The sequence below is a fragment of the Lagenorhynchus albirostris genome, chromosome 12, assembly GCF_949774975.1.
Source record: "Lagenorhynchus albirostris chromosome 12, mLagAlb1.1, whole genome shotgun sequence".
Lineage (NCBI taxonomy): Eukaryota > Metazoa > Chordata > Mammalia > Artiodactyla > Delphinidae > Lagenorhynchus > Lagenorhynchus albirostris.
In genome coordinates, this window is record NC_083106.1 from 72,442,876 (window position 1) to 72,462,553 (window position 19,678).

The 19,678-nt window shown below is 41.7% G+C and overlaps 1 long non-coding RNA gene across 1 annotated transcript in view; it reads right to left on the reverse strand.

Moving 5' to 3' along the window:
* Window positions 1–19,678, reverse strand: part of LOC132530347 (uncharacterized) — a 109,345-nt gene extending 89,667 nt beyond the window's left edge. Inside the window, exons 1-2 of the long non-coding RNA XR_009543772.1 lie at window positions 19,527–19,678; window positions 12,948–13,032 (exon numbers count right to left, since the gene is read on the reverse strand). This is a non-coding gene — a long non-coding RNA (uncharacterized LOC132530347). The remainder of the gene's footprint in view (window positions 1–12,947; window positions 13,033–19,526) is intronic.

The following is a 19,678-nucleotide window of genomic DNA, read 5'->3' on the forward strand; positions in this document are numbered from 1 at the left end:
TCTGGCATCCTGTATTTTATTTGGCACCCATGGCTGGGGATGGGGGATGAAGAGGGAATCCTGAGGGTTTTGTTTTGGGATAAAGGACGAATAAGTTTCACTGATAAATTCCAGTGGGGCGGGGCTAAGACGCAGTGTGAGGTGTTTGTCTGCACTGCTGCAGAGGCCCGGGCCAGGCTCCCTTACTTGGAGTACTGAGGTTCTGTAATTTTCCTGATTCCTGCCTTCGAGTGGGTGGGAAGTGGAACAAGTGGAGCTTGGCTTCCTCTTAAGTTCTGATATTTGTTGCTTGGGGTCATGGAAAGTCAGACTGAAAATGATCTGCAATGTCAGGTTAGACAATCCTCAGGAAACAGACCCAGAAACGTCAAATGAGTTGCTCAACATTGTGAATATAGTCCCTCTCTGAACCTGGATTATTGATTTAATGCTGCAAGAAAAATAAATTCTCCATATACGATTTTCCGTTGTTTTTCCTCTGTAATTTTTCATCTAGGGTTTAGGAGAGCACAATTTCCCCCAGAAGGAGGATTTCAAAAGAGAGTAGTGGTAGTTTCTACCATACAATGTAATTCTTCCAATGATTAAATGCTGTCTCTTATACACAGTGAGGGGAGAGTTGGTTTCATCTCAGCTCGGGACTATGGTGATAGTGTTGACTATTGCATGAAATTGAAAGATGGAGCCAGTTCCATGTTAAATAGGGGGAAAGGGGTTTTGTTCGTTTTTGAAAGTTCAGTTTCTAGAACACTGCCTAGTACATTGTAGGTACTCCGTAAACATGAATATGAATAATGGATAAGGATTTGTGGTATTATGAGATTTTTTTAAAATCAAAACTTAATTTTTGTTAAATCACTTTGAAATAATGTTTATTTGCATGCTTCTGCCCAAAATAAGTGTGTTAGAGATGTTTTCTTGCAGATGCTGAAAGAAATGTGTGTCACAGTGATTCAGAGAATAGGCCCAGATAATCCTCACTTCAAACTTCCTAGCCGTGTGACTTTTCCTTATCTTTGTACCTCAGCTCCCTCTTCTATACAATAAGAGCAATAATATACTAGTGTCTCCTTTCTCATTAAATTATTGAAATAAGTCCATACGTAAAACATTTAGATCAGTGCCTGTTGCATACAAGGCACTAGAATGTTAGCCATTAATCTTATCTTAATCTTTTATTAGTTCTAATATATTTATATATATTTCTTTGTTTGTTTTTTATTGGTCTCACCGAGAGGCTTGAGGGGAATTTTAGTTTCCCAACCAGGGATCAAACCCACGCCCCCTGTAGTGGAAGTGGGGAGTTCTAATCATTGGACTGCCAGGGAATTCCCCCTAACATATTTATATTATCTCCAGTATAATGCTTAGCACATTGTCTGATATCTAAAAGATTACTGAGTGACTAAATAATGTCCATATATTAGAAAAAATGTAAACTATTTACTATTTAGAGTCCTTCTGAAGATATTGCAAAAGAGTGTAATGAGTAAAAATATCACTACTTAACTAGTCCAGTCATTGATACCCTAGAGAGAGAGGAGGCTGAACAATTACAAGGATGAATAAGCCTTTGTCATTGACCTCTCCTGAGCTGAAGAGCAAGCATTTTTATATGGGAAGGATGCACTGTCTTCCCCTTTTAATATGGGTCATGTCCACCTTGGCCAGTTTGGGGCCTCTGAGCTTTTGTTGTTGGGAATCCAAAGAAAATACAACGGACAGTGAGGTGGAAGAGGGACTTGTCAAGATGTCTGTTTGCACCATCTTCCCTTCCACCTATGCCTATGCACAAAGTATACCACAGAAGTAAGTAACCCCAAACTTAATCCATCACAACTTGGCTTTCTCTCTGCCATGCCAATAAGTACACTTTGGCTAAACTTATGGGTATTCTTCCTATTAGTCAAACCCAGTGATTCCTTCTCAGCACTCGCCTTGATTCTCTGAAGTGTTTCCAGCATGCTCTCCTTTGTGAAAGTACTATACGATTGGAATCTAAAGCATGCCCCCCACCCCTACCCCAACTGTCTCCTTGGGCTGTTCCTCTTTCCTCACTTCCCTATAGTGGTTCCTCTTTATTTCCCTGTTATATATTTATGGTTCCCAGTGTTCTATATTTAGATTTCTTTTCTTCTTATAATTTCATCTTCATTCATGTTTTACAGTATCGTATATTAACTAGTGAAGTAGGCTAAACAATGGCCTCCAAATATATCCGGTCCTAATCCCTTGAACCTGTAGATGTTACCTTGCAGATACGATTAAGATAATGGTCTTGAGATGGGGCGATTATCCTGGATTATTCTGAATCATCCAGGTGGGCCCTCAATGACAACACTTGTGTCTTTAAAAGAGAGAGGGAGTTGGGGATGTGATATAGATAGCAGAGGAGAAGACACTGTGAGGCAGAGATTGGAACGATGAGGTCGCAGTACAGGAGGTACAGAAGCTGGAAGAGGCAAGAAATAGATTCTCCCCGAGAGTCTCCGGAGGTAGGGAGCATGGCCTGCCAGCACCATGACTTTGGCCCAATGATACTGATTTTGGAATTCTGGCCTCCAGAACTGTGAAAGAATAAAGTTCTGCTGTTTTAAACCCCAAGTTAAACAGCGGCCACAGGAAACTAATACAACTAGAAAATCTAAAATATATGCCTGTGATTACTACCTCTTTTCTGAGTGCCAGATCTACAAAATCAAAGACCTCTGGACATCTCCGCCTTATTTCCCATTTAACATTCGAGCTCGTCACTACTGAGTACTTGCAATGTGCAATGTAAAGCCTTAGATAAATATTTTCTCATTGAATTCTCACACCATCCCGATCAGGTGAATACTTTGTTATCCTCACATTAGAATAAGGGACCTGAGACACAAAGAATTTAAGTAGCTTGCCCAAGGTTGTAAAGATGCTAGAACTGGGATTTTGGTCCCAGTGTGGTCTGGCTTCAGAGTCAATCACTAAAGACACTGCTCTGCTGCCTCAAATTACCTGACATCTCAGGCTACTCAGAGCCTGTACCACGTCCAACCAGCAGTGTCCAGGCTCTCTGAGAACAGATCACTTTAGCTGGATTCAAAAAACATTTACAGAGCCCCTACATCCTGCTAGGCATTCTGTACCAGCTCTTTGCAGCCATGGCCAGACGCAATCTGTTGTTCTCATTCAAAGAGCAGACTATCTGAGGCTAGAACACTTCCCAAATCTCATGCGATTTCAGAGTTAGACCTTACTTCATGAAGGCGATCTGAACCTGATCTGAATTACTGTTGCCTCCTAAAAGCCTAATGTTTATTAACAAACTCTGTTCTTAGAGTGCTGTGGCTGTCACGTTGCCATGGTCACTTTCACTGGGTTGCTGCTGGACCCTGGGGCAAAGTAGAGAAATGGAAACTGCAAGCATCACCCCTTAGTATTTATAGAGTTCGACCTTCTGTGCCATGTGTGGTACATCTGGAGGCCCTGGACCCTGGGCTGTCCAATATTCCCCTCTTGGTTCTTCCCTTATAGTTATACTAGAAATGTGGACAGTAAGTACAATAGCTACAATATCTTAGTCATCTACTAGGTTCCAAATAGTCTACCTATGCTATCCATTTAATCCTTTCCACAATTCTGCAAGGGAAGTATTATTATTGCCATTTTAGAGATGAGAAAGCTCAGGCTTAGGGAGGTGAACTAATTTGTCCGAGCTCATACAGCTTCTTAGTGGCAGGGTAGAGTTAGGATTTAAAGAATCAGACAGTTAAAATTATTAAACTAGACTGAAACATTTCTTAACATAATCTAAGTTTCTTCTTCAGGTTGCCTTGGGCAGTGCCGAAGGAGAGGCAGGAGAGAACCAGGTACATGCTTCAGGAAGATTCTCCCTCCATTCCCCAGGGAGCCAGGTATCATGATTTCTACCTCTGAGATTGCCTTGTGCTTGGGCACAAAGGAGTTTAGTAATGATACTGATATTATTTTTATGACATATGTCTAAGCCTTTCTAGGATACTGAGAACTTTAGCACAAAAGAGCTCTTCCCATAAGTGGGGGTGGGGGACGGTAGGACTTTCTCAGAATTCTGTGTTGGGATATCCCCTTTGTGAAGAGGAGTGTTTCCTGTGAAGCTAAAGAAGTTTACATTTTCAGGGACTCTAATTTGCCGAGGCATATGCTTTTGTAAAATTTGAAAAAGTAGAACATTTTGACCCCATCAGTTAAGCCTGCTCTCTCTTTCCATATGGAATTCCTCTCCACGTGCCTTCGTGTTGGGTGGTGTCAGATTGGCTGAGGACATTTTGGGTATTTGGCTAATGGTAAACTGAATTGGGGATCCTTTTAGTTTGGGTTTGGTGGGATGTATATATTTATGTGGATTGCGGTCACTTCCAGGTGTAGCTAAGTTCTGCTATCTGTCCTCATGCAGACACACTCTCCAAAATACTCCCACTACCCACTCATTTGCAGTCATGGAATGAAGACACAGGGTTAGAGGTTATAATGTGATCTGAGCATATCCTTACAATGCCAGAAATATGTGGATATAGAGGACTAAAAAGGTTTGAAATGCTCAGAGCCAGAAGCCCATGTGTGGAAAGTTCTTCAAATCATCCCACATGAACAACTGTAGGCAAAGGTTTTGGTTCTCATGGATGTGGTTAATGCAGAAGTTCTCTCCTATCAGGAGATTCATGAGGGAGCAATTAGAGTATGCAACCTGAAAAAAAAATTAGGAAAAATATACTATAGGTTGTATCAGGAAGGTAATTAAAAATATTATTTTTATGGATTTTGTGATGTTTGTGGCATTTGTCAGCTTTTTAAGTGTAAAATTTGTGGTGATTTCTTATTCTAATTAAATAGTCACATTTGTGTCTATTATTTGTTATTTTGCACTTTTTCTATGAAAGAGGGCTCCTGTAATTGTATAAGCTTCAGATCTCACAAATCCTGTTTCTGCCTCTGTCACTGTGGTCCTTAAAAATGCACTAACTAATCAGACCCTTCGTGAATGGCTGGTGGCAGGAGAAAGATGGAAGAATCCAACCTATGGGCTGCCAGGGGAGCGGTCTTAGAAATGATCTGGGACGGGGGCTCTCAGGCTCTGGTGTGAATGATCAGGTCCCACACACTGCCTGGCCCCCATGCCTCACCCACACTCTCAACAATTTTTTTCCAGCACAGCTGGTCTAATGAGCAGGCAGCTGTCATCACTCCAGAGCAGTGACGCCTTCCCCAGCCTGCAACCGTGTCTCTTCTCACCTTCTACAAGGCCTAAAATGTCAGAATTATAGGCACATTCCTTTGGGTTCAAAAAGTTTTTCAGTCTTCAAGCAAATGTTCTTACAATCAATTTCATCATAAGTCAGTATTAAGTATCCCTCAGTCCTGAGGCTTAGGAAATGCAGAGGATGATGCAGACTTAACAAGTTTTGAACGTCTACTATGTATCAGGTCTTACATGCACTGTATCATGTCTAGTCTCAGTTCATGCTCCAACAGAAGATGCTTAGAAGGGCCACCAAATATTGGCTGAACAAGATTTCACAGAGATTAGGGCCCCAAATAGTTAAATGACAAATTAAGAGACAAGGGCTTAAAAAATGTCGGGCATTTCACAATCATGCCTTGGGCCAGCCCTGCTTTTACTGTTTTTCCCCAACTCCCCAGAAATGCTTATTACTACTTTTCCTAATCACACAGGGCAGGGTGGAATACACTCTACACTATGGAGGATGTAAAAAAAATAATCCCTGGGCAATGAAAGTATGTTCACCTAGCATAAGGCACATAATTAGGATTAAAAGCCGAATGACACCTAGATTTCAACAAAAATCAGTTACCAAAGGAGAAAGGGTCTTCATGACAACCAGAACCAGACAGTTAAACATGAGCTTTCAATGGTTTGGAGTGTTTAGGTTTTGCAATGGTGCGGTTTGGAAGCTCACCAGCAGAAAAACTATTTTCTTTTAAGAGGAGAGCTCTCTGTAATATTTTCTTTGCTGAAATAATGTGATCCTTAATGACGTCTTATATGACCCAAACTTTAAATGGATCCATTATTTTAGCTGACTTCATTCTTACTAGGTTTTTACAGGTCAGCAATGAACTATCAACAGCTTCCTGATAATTATCCTACTCACCCAAAGAACTGTTAGCCTGCTGGTCTTATCTATGTTAAAAGGAAGCTGTTATATGTACCAGACTTCCTCAGTGAATAATACAAATCAAACTGAAATTCTGCAGAAAGGGCCAACATTGTGAGGTTTGAGAATGAAAAAACAGGTTGAAAATGATGATGCTACCCTGTCTTCAGCTCCTTACTTGCTGAAATTCTGTGTTTCGTCTGGCACAGGAATGGCTTTACAGTAGAGTCAGCAGCATAACTAGTCGGGTCAGGAGAGGCTCTCTGGGTGGCTTTATCAAAATGTGTGGACACTCAGCATATGCAGTTAGTTACCTGGGTGATCTAGTTTGAGAAGCAATGTGGAAGGCACCTCAAGTAGCAACTAGTAAAGTTCCCAATGGAAGTTAATTTTCTACAATTAGAGATTCATTCCTTTGACTATGAAATCTTTAAGAGTCTGCTATTGAAATACCACTATAGTCTTTGGTTGTCACCTACCCCCAAAGCAAGACAAGATTCTGATAGGAGGGGAGAGAGGCATGTTTTTACAACTGATGCAGAGAATCCCAGGAAGAAGAAAGGTGATGAAGTAGTAAGCTTGCTTTCTTTAAATGGCAAAGGGAGGAGGGAGTTAATGCTGTTCTCATCTAGTAATTTGTAAATGGGTTGTTGGAGCATATGGGTCTTAACATGTTCCTAGATTGTGGGTGTGTGTATATGTGGACCTAAAATGAAAAGGCTTACTATTAGATTCCACCTCTCGTCAGCACAGTACAAAGTTCCTCAGGCAAAGTCATGGTTTATAATTAAAGGATTTCTGCATTTGCTAATTGCCCATGGCATGTACCCTTTCTTTCCAAGGCAAGCTTCTGAATTTCAATGATGTTTTATTATAAATCTATTTCTCATCAGGTTAGAGACTATCCCAAATAGCAGATTAAATACAAGCTGCTCAAGTAGAATTGGAGAGAGAGACTCATTTAGATGACCTTCTCTTAGAGAGGTCATTCTATCCTATATTAGGCAAAATGAAACATAAACGGGGCATTTGACCCAAGGCACAATACATTTTTTATCGCTCGCTGCGGTGATAATGCAAGTTTTTGAATAGCTAGTTGTATGGTGGTGACTTTGTACATTAAACCAAGCACAGATCAGATTACATTGTCAAGAAGTTCAACAAAACTAGTATTGTTACCTCAGAAGATCAAGGGACACTCCCTCAGAAGAAATGAAGACTGAATAGACATAGAGTTTAATATTTCCTCCCCTTCACGCCACTTTTTGGGTAAATATTCTGAACTTGTTTATAAACTCTGCTAGAGATCCATCAGTGATCCAGAAAAGTAATGCGGAAAGGTGAGGGAAAGACCTACTGGTGACCATCAGGTTATATTCCAGTTCTTTTTAAATGTACCATTTAAAAAAATGGCTGGTTAGCTGTCATTTTCCTATGTCAATGGTACAATCTGATTATCACTCTGCATAAGTTACTGTAAATAATGTTTTAAAGAATAGGCAGGGTATAAATATAGGAATACAATACTGAAAATGAAATAAAATATATCATAGAAATCTGTCTCCTCTCTATGTCCTTTTTAAGGTGATCTCTTCCATCTCCATGTATTTGAAGACATTTTTATGGTGATGGATCTCCTCTTCTTTCTGCCTCCACTGTGGCCATCCTGTATGGGTCAGTGGCTTCTTTGATCACTATTCAGAGTGATAAACCCACTTCACAGTACAATCTACTACTTGAATATCTATATGTATGTCCATAAGAAACTGAGAGAAAAATATCATGAAGTGATACGATGGCCTCTGATATTTTCTATTGCACACCATTCTATTTCACTGATATTGCCGGTCAAGACCACCAAAATGATTGTGTGATCCAGAGTTTGAAAAACAGTAGTCAAAGCTAGCATCACCATTTGCCCGGATATCTGCAGCAGCCTGTTAGCTAGTTTCCCTTTTTCTATGTTTTCCTCTTTGATTCCTTATTCCATAGAGCAGCAAGGAGACTCTCAAAAGATAAATCAGAACATGTAACTCCCCTGCACAAACACTTCAGTGGCTTCTTGCATTCAAAGTCCGAACTCTTCACCATGGCCTACAAGATGGAGCCCTTGACTTCCTCTCCAGCCTTATCTTATGACCTCTCTTCTTCCTCAACATACTCTGGCCCTCCAGAACTTGTGTCAGTACCTCCAGGACACCAGATTCTTGCTGCCTGGGTATCAGATGCTCTGTCTGCCAGGAACACTCTTTCCCCAACTTCTCATGGCTAGCTGTTGCTTATCCTTTAGTTGTTGGCCTAATTATTTTCTCTGCAGAGAGGCCTTTCCTGACCATCCCTTCTTATTATCTATCTCAGCCTATTGTTTGAACATGTACCACGTTACAAGAACGAGGAAAAAATATGGCAGCTAGAGAACTGACCAAGTAACACGTAGGGTGGGGTGGTGGGAGGAGGACCCTGGGCAGGAAATCGCACAGCTTTGGGGGCTGGGCCGTATTCATCTTAGGATCAAGAACTTGGAGTTTGGAAATGTGACTTTAGGTGAGGCATCTTGCCTTTTTAGTTTAGTATAGAATCACATTAATTTTGAAAATGCTACATGTCTCTATTGCAGAAGAATGAAGTAAAGGAAGGATGTAGTTATACGTAGGCCAACAATTTAAAGAGAAGCCATCAGGTCCCAGAATTAGTGGTGACAGAGGTAATCAAAGTGACAGGCCGCACAGAAAGACAGTGCTCAGGTACATGGGTCAGAGGCTGCTGGTAGGGCCAGCCCCTGCCAGCTGGCTGTTCTTTTTGAGATCTCTTCTTGGCTCAGAACTTAATTAGAGGGTTTTATGTGGTGTTTGAATAAGGAAGATGTTTCCATCTTCTCTAACTTTGGAGATCCTTCCTGTTACGGAGACCATGGATAACCTGCCAGTTTACTACACCGGAAGTCCTGGTGAAGAGGCACCGTAAACCTCTTTGTCCTAGGGATTAAAGGTCCCTCTTTCTATCCCAGCAGTTCCAGATCTACAAGCAGATTTTGTACACAGTGTCACCCCTCACCAGCAGCCAGCTGGAGGATGGAGATCTGGATATACCTGCTTTGGAGTCCAGGTGGGACTTGGAAAAAGATAAATTTGGCTGGGCCTCAAGGTAGACGTCCTTAGAGAGAATTCCCTGAAGTCAGATATTGGGAGCATCATCTGAACCTCCTGGGGCCTGATGCCCAGGAGAGCACTACCTGGCCCCGGGTACCCCCCTCTGCCACTGGGGGCTTTTGCTCCTAAGCATTAGGGCCCCACTCCAGCTCCTGCGGTAGAGCTAGCCTGCAAAGCACCAGGCATGCTCTGAGATACACCACCATGCACTTTCTCACTTCCTATTGCCCAGTCTACCCTTCCAGCTTGGCCCACCATAATAATCTTATGTTTATTCCTTCTCAGCTCAGCACCGGGGGATCGTTTCTCCAAATCTATGACATAAAGGTACATGTGGGTGTTTCAGTCCATATCTTTCTGGGCCCCTATAATTCCTCAACAGAGATTTGTGTTAACTATTATGCTCCTCCCCACACCCCCTGAGGCTCAACCTTGAATAGAGTTTACTATGGCCCCGTCATTTTGAAGGGATTAATTGTTGTTGTGAGTTCTCATAGAAAAAAATCTGTCTTAAGAACTAGGAAAAAATATCCATCCCCAGGGTTCCTGCATCCGACTCTCAACCTCATGATTTAATCACTTCATTTTAGAATAATGCACTCAGCTATTTCTATGTCAGCCATTGACTTTTCCCAAGTAATGAATAATAAGGAAAATGTGGCATTAACTAAGGCAGCCTTGCCATGAGGTTAAAGGAACACAGACAGCTGATCTCTAGCATCTCTGGACCTTTGGAACAAACCTAGTTTCTCCCTAGGGCCAAAATGCTTTGAATTAAAATTTATTAAAAACAAAATGAACTGGCTATTTTTGGACTAGAGTTTGACCTCTTACCTAAATCCTGATTGAAAATGGTTTGTGAAGTTCTGTAAGAGCAGCCATTCTTTTCCTTTCTTTCTCTTTCCCTTCCTTCCTTCCCTGCTTCCCTTCTTTCTTTTTCTTTCTTTCTTTCTTTCCCCTTCCTTCCTTCTTCTTTCTTTTTTCTTTCTTTCTTCCTTCCATCCTTTCTTTCTTTCTCCTTCAATTATAATTCTGGAATAATGTAACAGATAAAAAATATAGGAAACAACTGGGAATTCAACAGCATTTCTGGAATTATGAGGATGAGCCACTGACAGGCAAAGCAATAACAAAAAACAGACTTCAACTGGCAAGAAGCAGCTGGTCACTGCCTGCAGGGGATGGTCAAGTCAGAAATTTGACTGTTTCATGTGTTTGGATAATGTAATCTAACACAGATGCTGAAACAACTTATGCTATAATGATATCATATTTGCTATGTTCTACTTAATTGTAATCAAAGTTCAATTTCCTAGTGCTATTAAACATAGTAAAATACATTGTAAGCATTTATTAGCCAAAATTGGATTTAAACAAACAAAGTGGCATTGGCCCCAAATGAAAGCAAATTGGACTGAGGCCAAAGATGAAGGGAGCCTTATAGATAAAGTCACAGCAAGAGACTAAAACTGGGGCCCCTGCGTTTGAGAAGACTATAGTGCTCTTCAGGGAGACACCACATTTGTCCACAGGCTTTGAGAGAATAATTTACATTTCAATTTTACAACTGATATTTGTGATCAGTGCTTCAGTTAGGTGTACAAAATCTTTAAGTGGGAGAGTATGGTGATACGTCTATGGGTTTGTGAATGTTGAACTGAAACCCCTACATTTCATTTCTGCTATAACTTCACAATGGCCAACAGATGATATGAAATGCTGCTGTCAGAGAGGAATGAACTGAAGGCATAATCAGAATCCTGTATGGTGGATGGATGACCATGAGATCTTAGATTTTTGAAGAACTAAACAGACTTAAAATATACTGTCCCAGGAATGAAGACGCAGACGTAGAGAATGACTTGAGGACATGGGGAGGGGGAAGGATAAACTGGGATGAAGTGAGAGAGTGGCAATGGACTTATATATACTAACAAATGTAAAATAGCTAGCTAGTGGGAAGCAGCCGCATAGAACAGGGAGATCAGCTCAGTGCTTTGTGACCGCCTGGAGGGGTGGGGTAGGGAGGGTGGGAGGGAGACGCAAGAGGGAGGAGATATGGGGATACTTGTATATGTATAGCTGATACGCTTTGCTATAAAGCAGAAACTAACACACCACTGTAAAGCAATTATACTCCAATAGAGATGTTAAAAAAATATATACTGTCCCTTTGTTCTCGTAAGCCTATTAGTATTTTCAGACCACATACTTTTTAAAATTTGAGCTATACAGTCACTATACTTAAATGTTCTAAGAAAATAAGAAAAGTTTTTATCAATACGCTTATTACTATAAAATTTGAATAAGTAGTAACATAACATCCTTATACAAGTAAATGTTATATTTTAAGTTTTATAGCTCATGTATGAAAGCACAATTTGAAATCTAAAACTGAGTATTCTTCATAAATCACTTGATTAAAAAACAGAATGTGGTGGAAACTTTTGAAGTATTCCCAGAAACACTGAAGAATAAACAAGAGAGAAAAGTTAAATCTGCAATAAAATCCATTAATCATATGTAATTGGGGCTTCAGAAAAATGAGTCATCAAATGATCATAAGTTTGGAAACTGTTTCATGATGGCATTGAGGATATTTATTAAAACTTTAAAGTTGACCATATTCCAACTGAAAACATTATCTTCCTAAATAGAGAATTTTTACTAGAGACACACAGGACATATTTAGGCTATTTAATCTAGATTATTTGCCAGGTGATTTTTAGGTAACCATAGTGATCAGACCTTAAGGATTTACAAAAGGTTAACAGCAGCTGATAGCACTAGATTGATTCAACAGTCATTTATCTGTATTAATGAATAGGGAATGAGAAAGGATATGGGAAAGAACAAATACCTAGAGAAAAAATTAGGGGAGATATAAGCAGATGTGTACACCCATAGGCTCACTTCCCACTACGGCTGTGACCAAACCCCCTCCCGCAAGACACACACACACACACACACACACACACACACACACACACACACACAACTGCAACTCACCTATTCAGGGGTTGTGCACTGCATTGGGATTTAAGGGAAGTTAAAGGCTCAGGCTACCCAGGTTTTAGTGCAGCTTGAAGTACAGTTTGCAAAGCGTCTGGTTAATTTGATCAATACGGGCATTCAAAATCAATAATGTAAGTTCCAGAGTAAATGTTTTGATCAAATTGGTCTTTAATTAAATTTAGAAGACAACTGAAATTTCCATTTTGCTCTATTAAGCATAAGAAGTTTAACCAGACATCTGGCTGTTTAATATCATGTAGATAAAACAACTAAATAATTACCTTGTTTTTCAATGTTTTAATCCAAATGTTTGCTAGCTTTAGACATAAAGCAGATTAAGAATTAGTCATGATAACTCAATTTCTTTGATTTATGAAGAAAGTGTGACTCAAAATAATGATCTATCCAATAAGCAAAGGGTAATTACTTTCATGTCAGAAATATTTAAAAGTCATCTCTGCACTTGGTCGAGAATTATAACATATAAAATAGAAAACATTGCAATGTACTACATAATTATAATGTTATAGTAAAATTTAAAGTTAAATATGACTATTCTTAATGTTTTATTTTTATGATTATTGACTTTATTTTTTAAATAATGAATTAAAAATATAGATGTGTTACTCTGAGAAAGAAACGGACTAACCTGCAGGAGTTTCCAGCGCTCCAGAGAGTTCAAGGTGCCGGTGTCACATGTACACACCTGTGACTGGTGACTTTCTCAACAAGCCCTGTAACCCAAAGAAAGACAGAGATAATGTTCCAAGACATGTCAGGAGTAGAAGATTAGAATAAACTAGACAAGTCACAAGTGCTCACAAGAAGCATTTCTTTTTAACACACAGTAAAGTCATATATTCTTGGTCAGTGCAAGTACGTTGAATTACTGCTCACAGAGAACTCACGTTGAGTAGATGGGGACAGTATGGCTACCAGATTAATGCCAGTGGAGGGAAAACCAAATATCTTCAGAATTTTAATGGAAACCAGGGAGAGGTTGTGGAGCAAAGAATCTCATGTGCCATTTGTTTTCTTTTTTAATATTGTAAAATGGCTTTCTGATAAGAAAAAATCAAGAATGTCACTTCTTTTATGCTAAACAATGACCTCATTGAGTAATTACAAATTTTAAAACCTGGAGGGCAGTTCTGGCCCGTTAGAGTTATCTAAACTGCGGCTACTCAATTATGTGTTAGTGCAAACTCCCTTTTAACCTCTAGGACCCCGGCTAGAGTTGTGGCTTCTTAGAAATCGATCTCCAGTCAGAAGCTTCCATGGTTCAAATATTAACAACTTTGATAGCTCTTGCTTTCCCCCTACACCTTCTCAAGTAATGCCTAATCCACTAGCATCCTGAAGCCTTTCTTTTATTAGAACGTTAAACTTGAATCTCTTTTATCCCATATTGCTAGAATAAACTCAGGTGTCTTAGTGCTTAGAGAGTCTGCAGTTGGTTTTCCCATTCATATTTTACTTAAGGAGCCCAGAATTTTCAAGGTGGTCAAATTTATCTTCCCAGAGTCCAACTTGAACAGTTTAAAAAAAAAAAAACCTGTCTTTTAAATGTGTTCATCATCCTAGTAGCTTTGGGAAAAAAGACTTTCTTTTAAAGATTATTTGTTGTGTTCAGCTTCTCAGACTTTCTAAGACAATGTGCTTTTTGGTTGCTTACAATATTCTGGAGAAATTTCTCCCAAACATCAGGATAACATTAATTGTACTATTTAATTTGTGATTTCTTTCTTTGCAGCAGCTAATTTTGAGGTTAAGGGAAAGAAGAGGAAAAGACTTTAACAAAGAAAGTGATGGTAGAAATGTTAAAAAATAATCCTTTCAAACAAGGAAGTATATGCATTATTGAATCAGTGTATGGTCTAAGCATGTGAGCAAGTATATTTTTTGTAGCTGCTATAAATTCATATGGCAGTTATGCAATTTCTGGATTTGGCATATCAAAATGGTGCTAGTAAAATGGATATATACCATGTTTAATTATCTCTGAAATGTTGAAAGTTCATATAAATCAACTATCCGTGGCCAATAAATATATCAACATACAAGGTATGTTGTACAAGGTAAGAATTGGCTAAAAATGTATATGAATGAGCTGGATATACCCATAGAAGATGGTCTTTTTTTTCCCCCTTCTCATAAGGTACATACATAGTTTGGCCAAATTCCTTTTAGAATAAAGGAATAATTCATTATATTCCCCCTTTTTGCCCTTCTCAAAGCTTTACAAGCACCACAACTAAACATCGCCATTTTCTTCAGAGAAGTTAAATATTCTTCTAATACAAATTGCAGAAGGAAAAACTCATAATATAAATATGACTTTGGGGAAAAACAGTTTACTTATTCATATTTGGTAGGTTTTGAAAATACATGTATATTTCTAGTTTACATTTTGCCAAATGAATGTGACTTTTGAATGTCTCTTTTGTTTGGAGGAAAGAAAACAGTCTGGTCCAAGGGACTTGCAACATTGATTTAAACGGCAAGCGTTTCACCAAGATGTCAAAACAGGAAGAACTTCCGGCATAATCGGCACTGATAGTAGCACAAGAAAATACTGGCTCGTCTTTCTGATGAAAACCTTTATTAAAGGATGATCTGTATTGAGTTTGATTTTAAGAGTGATGACACAGGACTGTGTTGCTTGCATATTGAATTTCCTAAGCTCACTGATCTCTGACTGTGCAAAGAACTATTTTTATGTGGTCATATACTTCAAATAAATACTCTTAAAAATAAACTTAGGAAATGACACTTAGAAGATGCTCAACTGTAGAGTACAGATGCTTTTATAAGATGTTCACAGGTGAGAATGCAGTCCATACAAATGACCCTCTGTGTGGCTAGAGGATCTCTTCAAACTGAACGATTTGTTATCGATTATTTAAATACACTCAGATAGAAGATGAAACAGTGTGATCCCAAGAAAGGGGTGCTGGCCCGTGACTGAGAGCAACTGAGTCTCGCTTTAACTTTTCCAGAACTAGCTATGTAAACTTACGAAAAACTACCTAGACTTTCTTCATCTCTAAAATTAGGACTGCACATTGGTCAGAATAATTTTGAAGATAAAATGAGATAGTACAGAATGAAAAGGTTTGAATAGTTTAAAATATAGAACTAAACTGTTGATTGCTAATAACCATACAAGTAATAAAATGATGGACTGCTATTCCCAAGACTAGAAGCTGTATGACTTAGCATGTTTCTGGACTTTGATAGGCCCTGAATAAACATTTATTTCCCTGAAAAAAACATGGGGAGAGTCATTTTGTAAGCAGCATTCCCTGGGAAAAGAGGTAATGTAGTTTCCCAAGTGAGTTTTAATTTTTACACGAGGCCCTTTAACTGACTGCTGTTCTACTAACCCTAACAGGACGGCAGAGAGCTCTCTGGTTTGCCCTGCAATGTGGACTTCTGCACGGGCATGCCCGGAGAAGGACACCTGTCTGTCCCTCAGTTGCCTCAGGAACCACTGGGCTTCGCCCTAGGAAGGCGGTGAATGGCAAGGAGGTGGGGAGTAGCCCAAATTCCCCACATTGCCACTGCTCTGACCCTGGGGAGGGAGAGGGGCAAGGAGTTTCTGCAGGGTCCTGTCACTTTTGGTGGAAAGGATCAAAGAGCAGAAGCAGGGGAAGGTGGATAATCAATGGAAAGAGTGGACAGGGCTGGTGTGAAAAGATCAAGAGCGAGACAAGAATCCGGGGAGAGAAAAGAAGTGTTCCTAACAGCAGTGTTCTGGGCTCTTCTCTCTCTCCTTCTGCGTAGAGCTTGAGGGAATCACTGCATACTTGTTTGCTGCTTATTTTCTGAAACCATTCCTGAAAAGGAAGGAAGCAGACAAAGCAAAATGGGAAGGGCAGCACAACTGCTAAGTGAACTTGGTGCAGACTCTGAACCTCCCACCCCGTTACAGTGTGTGTGTGTGTGTGTGTGTGTGTGTGTGTGTGTGTGTGTGTGTGTGTGTGTGTGTGTGTGTGTGTGTGTGTGTGTGTGTGTGTGTGTGTGTGTGTGTGTGTGTGTGTGTGTTTCTCGTAGGCTCTCTGGAAGGCTGCTGGCTTGCTAGGTCCCCCTGCCAGGGTGGCAGGCCTTCCTGACTGAGGAAGAAACTCCCATCGGCCCAGGCAGGTGCATTCTGGCCCCAAGAGCTGTTTCGGGATAAAACACCTTGGGCTTCAGTGATGTGTCCAATCTGAACGTACAGAACTTGGAAAGAAGGAAGGAGCAGAGTGCATTTCCAGGTCAGTTTTAAGTCTAAAAGGAAAATGAGAAGACAGGCAGAAGGCAGGGAAAGAGATGGAGAGCAGACACACACATGGCTCTGAACCAAGGCTCTGCCACTTCTGTAAGTTCCTTAACCTTCCTCTGCCTCATCTTCCCTATCTGGAAAATGGGGATGTGATATGCAAACCTCTGATATTTGGAGAAAGTTTAAAAGAAATGGTGTATATAAAATACTGAGCATACTGTCTGGCACATTGTAACGAACTCAATAATGGTATTATTCAGGCCAAAACTGAATTTCTCCTTATTGTGCTAAGTCCAGATTGATTGTCACTGTAACTTTCAAAGCAAGATCAACTAATCGTGGGTTTTTTTTGTTTTTGTTTTCCTCAGAAATGTATGTAAAGCTTTCTTTTAAGGATTACAGATACAGACTTACAGCATTATATTGCCATAGATCTTTTTTTCCCCTTTTAGATGAGGAAAAATAAATTATTTACCAAAAAGGTTCAGAAGCTAAAGTCTAATAGACACACACACACATATATGACAACTCTGCAGCTAAATTTAATCCAAGGATAACTGTGTTGAGCGATGACCTTGCTTGTGAATGTGTTTGGAGAGTACAGACTTTCTCATTTGATAATTACTTTGGTTTCTAGGGAAAAAAATGCTTGCAATTGCAAAATTTGCAATTTCATGTAAGGATGAACATTTTTTTTCTCTCCAGAATGTAAATATCTCAGTTGGAAGATGGGGAGAAGAGAGACAAAGAACAACAGATGCTTTCATGCAACAATATGTATCCAGTGGCCACTATGAATCAGGCCCATATGAATCCAGTCAAAGCACCATCCAGTGCTGCCAACAGTAAGAGATCCCAGATGTCCCAGGGCAGGAGGCGATGGGTCTGGATTACGGAGATTTGGAAGGTTGCTATGAAGGGAGAACCCGAATGGGGATGGGGAATGCTTTGTTAAGGGGTCAGGGAAGTGTCAGCCACAAAGCCCTGGCAGCTTGAGAGAAGGGGTCTTGCCCCACTGCTGCTGGGACTCTCATCTTTTCCCCTTGCACAGGGTCTGATGCATCGCAGTCTCTCTGTATCTGGCCTCAGGCTCCAGTTCTGCCTCTCAGCCATGCCCTCCACTCTTGGGGGAGGCCATGAGAGCAGCTGGGCAGAAAAGAGCAGCCTCTGCTGGGGAGAGGGTGCCCACCTAGAGAACCAGGCTGCAGTGGCCCTTGTTAGCTCGGTGTAGAGTGTGGCTGGGCCCGTGTTAGCATCACACGGGCGACGTGCTGAAATGCAGATTCCTTTAGCCCTACAGAACAAAATCCTGGGCATAAGTGAAGCCCCGGTGCTCAGAGGCTCTGAGACTCTTCTGATTTTTTTTTTCCACTTTTTTTTTGAAAAAGGGTTTAAGTACAAAATAATGGCAGTGGGGCTAACCCCTTGATTTCTTTTTAGTGCAGTGTACCTAATACATGATCTACTCCTTTGCCCTTGTTTTCAGGGGCAGAATTCATATTAGCCTTTGAGAGATGCACTTTTAACAGGCCTTTTCTTTTTCTTTCAAATCGTTTTTGCTGCTGTACTTGCTGCTGTACTACCTTCCAATGGGAGGTACTGGTAAGCTACAGGTATCCCATTCCTGAAAACAATGGCTAAACAGCACTCCCAGAGAAATGGGTTGGGTTCAAGGCCTGACCTCACCACTTATTAGCCATGAAAGGGGCAAATCTCTTTACCTCCCAGTTCCTCTGTTTCCAAATCCCTTCTCAACTGAGAAGAATATCTTCTCAACTGAAGATTAAATGAGGTGCTAGGTGTAAAGACCTAAGCAGAGTACAGCCCAGAGGTGCTCAGTAAGTTCCTGGAAATGCCCCAATCTCCTTTCTTACCGTGGTGGTCTATACAGCCTTGCTCAAACTCTAATTCCTTTACACTCTTCCCTTTGCTGACAGCGCTTTTCTCCTTCTTCCTCAACTACCAAGAAAAAGCCACTTTTCATGATCCGATCCAAAGGACTTCTGTCCTCCACTCTTCTCCCCTAGTTCCCCTGAGCCCACCGCTGCTCTGTGTCACATCGTTCCTCCCCCATAACACATGTACAGTTGAACCATAATTCTCTACTTGCCTGTCATGCCCACTAGACTGCTCGAAACGCAGTAATTCTGAAATCCTCAGCACTCAACTTGGTGCCTGGCACGTAACAGGTGGTCAAGCCACATGCCTATATGTGCTTCTTCTGAATGCAGGAGCAGAATGGATGCATTTATGCATGGGTGGCTGGACACATGAATGTGCTTCTGGGGAAGCGACGGGCCTGTGAGAATTGTGTGGTTGGTCGTCCTAGGGTCCCTTCCCCGACCACCCCACCGTGGAGGCCGGCGCTGAGGGATCAGGGCCTCCGTCTGAGGTCCAGCCGGTTCCTCCGCTTTGGGAACGCAGCTCCGCAGGGCACCGGCAGGGGGCGGCGTTGCCACGCAGCTGGGTGCTCCGCGGGTGACCGGCCCCCTCCCCGGCGCGCCTAGCGCGCTGCTTTGGTGACGAGGCCGGGGCTCCCCCAGTTTGGAGGGGGCGGGCCGTTCTCCCTCACAGACCGGGCAGCTGGGGTCGCGCGGGGCCACGGGCGGGAGTATTCAGCTTCCCAGGCGCGTCCCTCTCTCCCCTTTCCCTCCCTACCCCCCCAACACCCCCTCCCCCCCGCCCCCAGCCTCTACGCGAAGGAAAATGACTCTCAGTTTGGGAAAGGCAGCTAGCGGCCGGAACTGACGGCCCGAAGAAAGGGCGCGCTTTCTGGCAAAGACGTGGGTGCGAGCGCGACTGCGCGCGAACATAATGCTACACTCCTTTCGCGCCGCCGAGGCGACTGAAGTTGAGGGGCTGGGGGAGGAACGCTTGGGGCCTTTGAACTCGTACTATCCCGGGTCGTGGAAAACTAGCTCGTGTCACAATGACATTCGCATTCACTTGAAAAAGGCAAACCTTAGCGCCCGACGACGACCACACTTCGCCTCCTCACTTGTCGGCGAGACACCGCACCGCCGAGCGCCCGGCCCTGCACAGCGGCCCTTCGCGCGACCTGGCGGCCGCGCATTCCCCGCGCCGCGCTCCGGGCCCGCCTAGCTCTCGGCCCC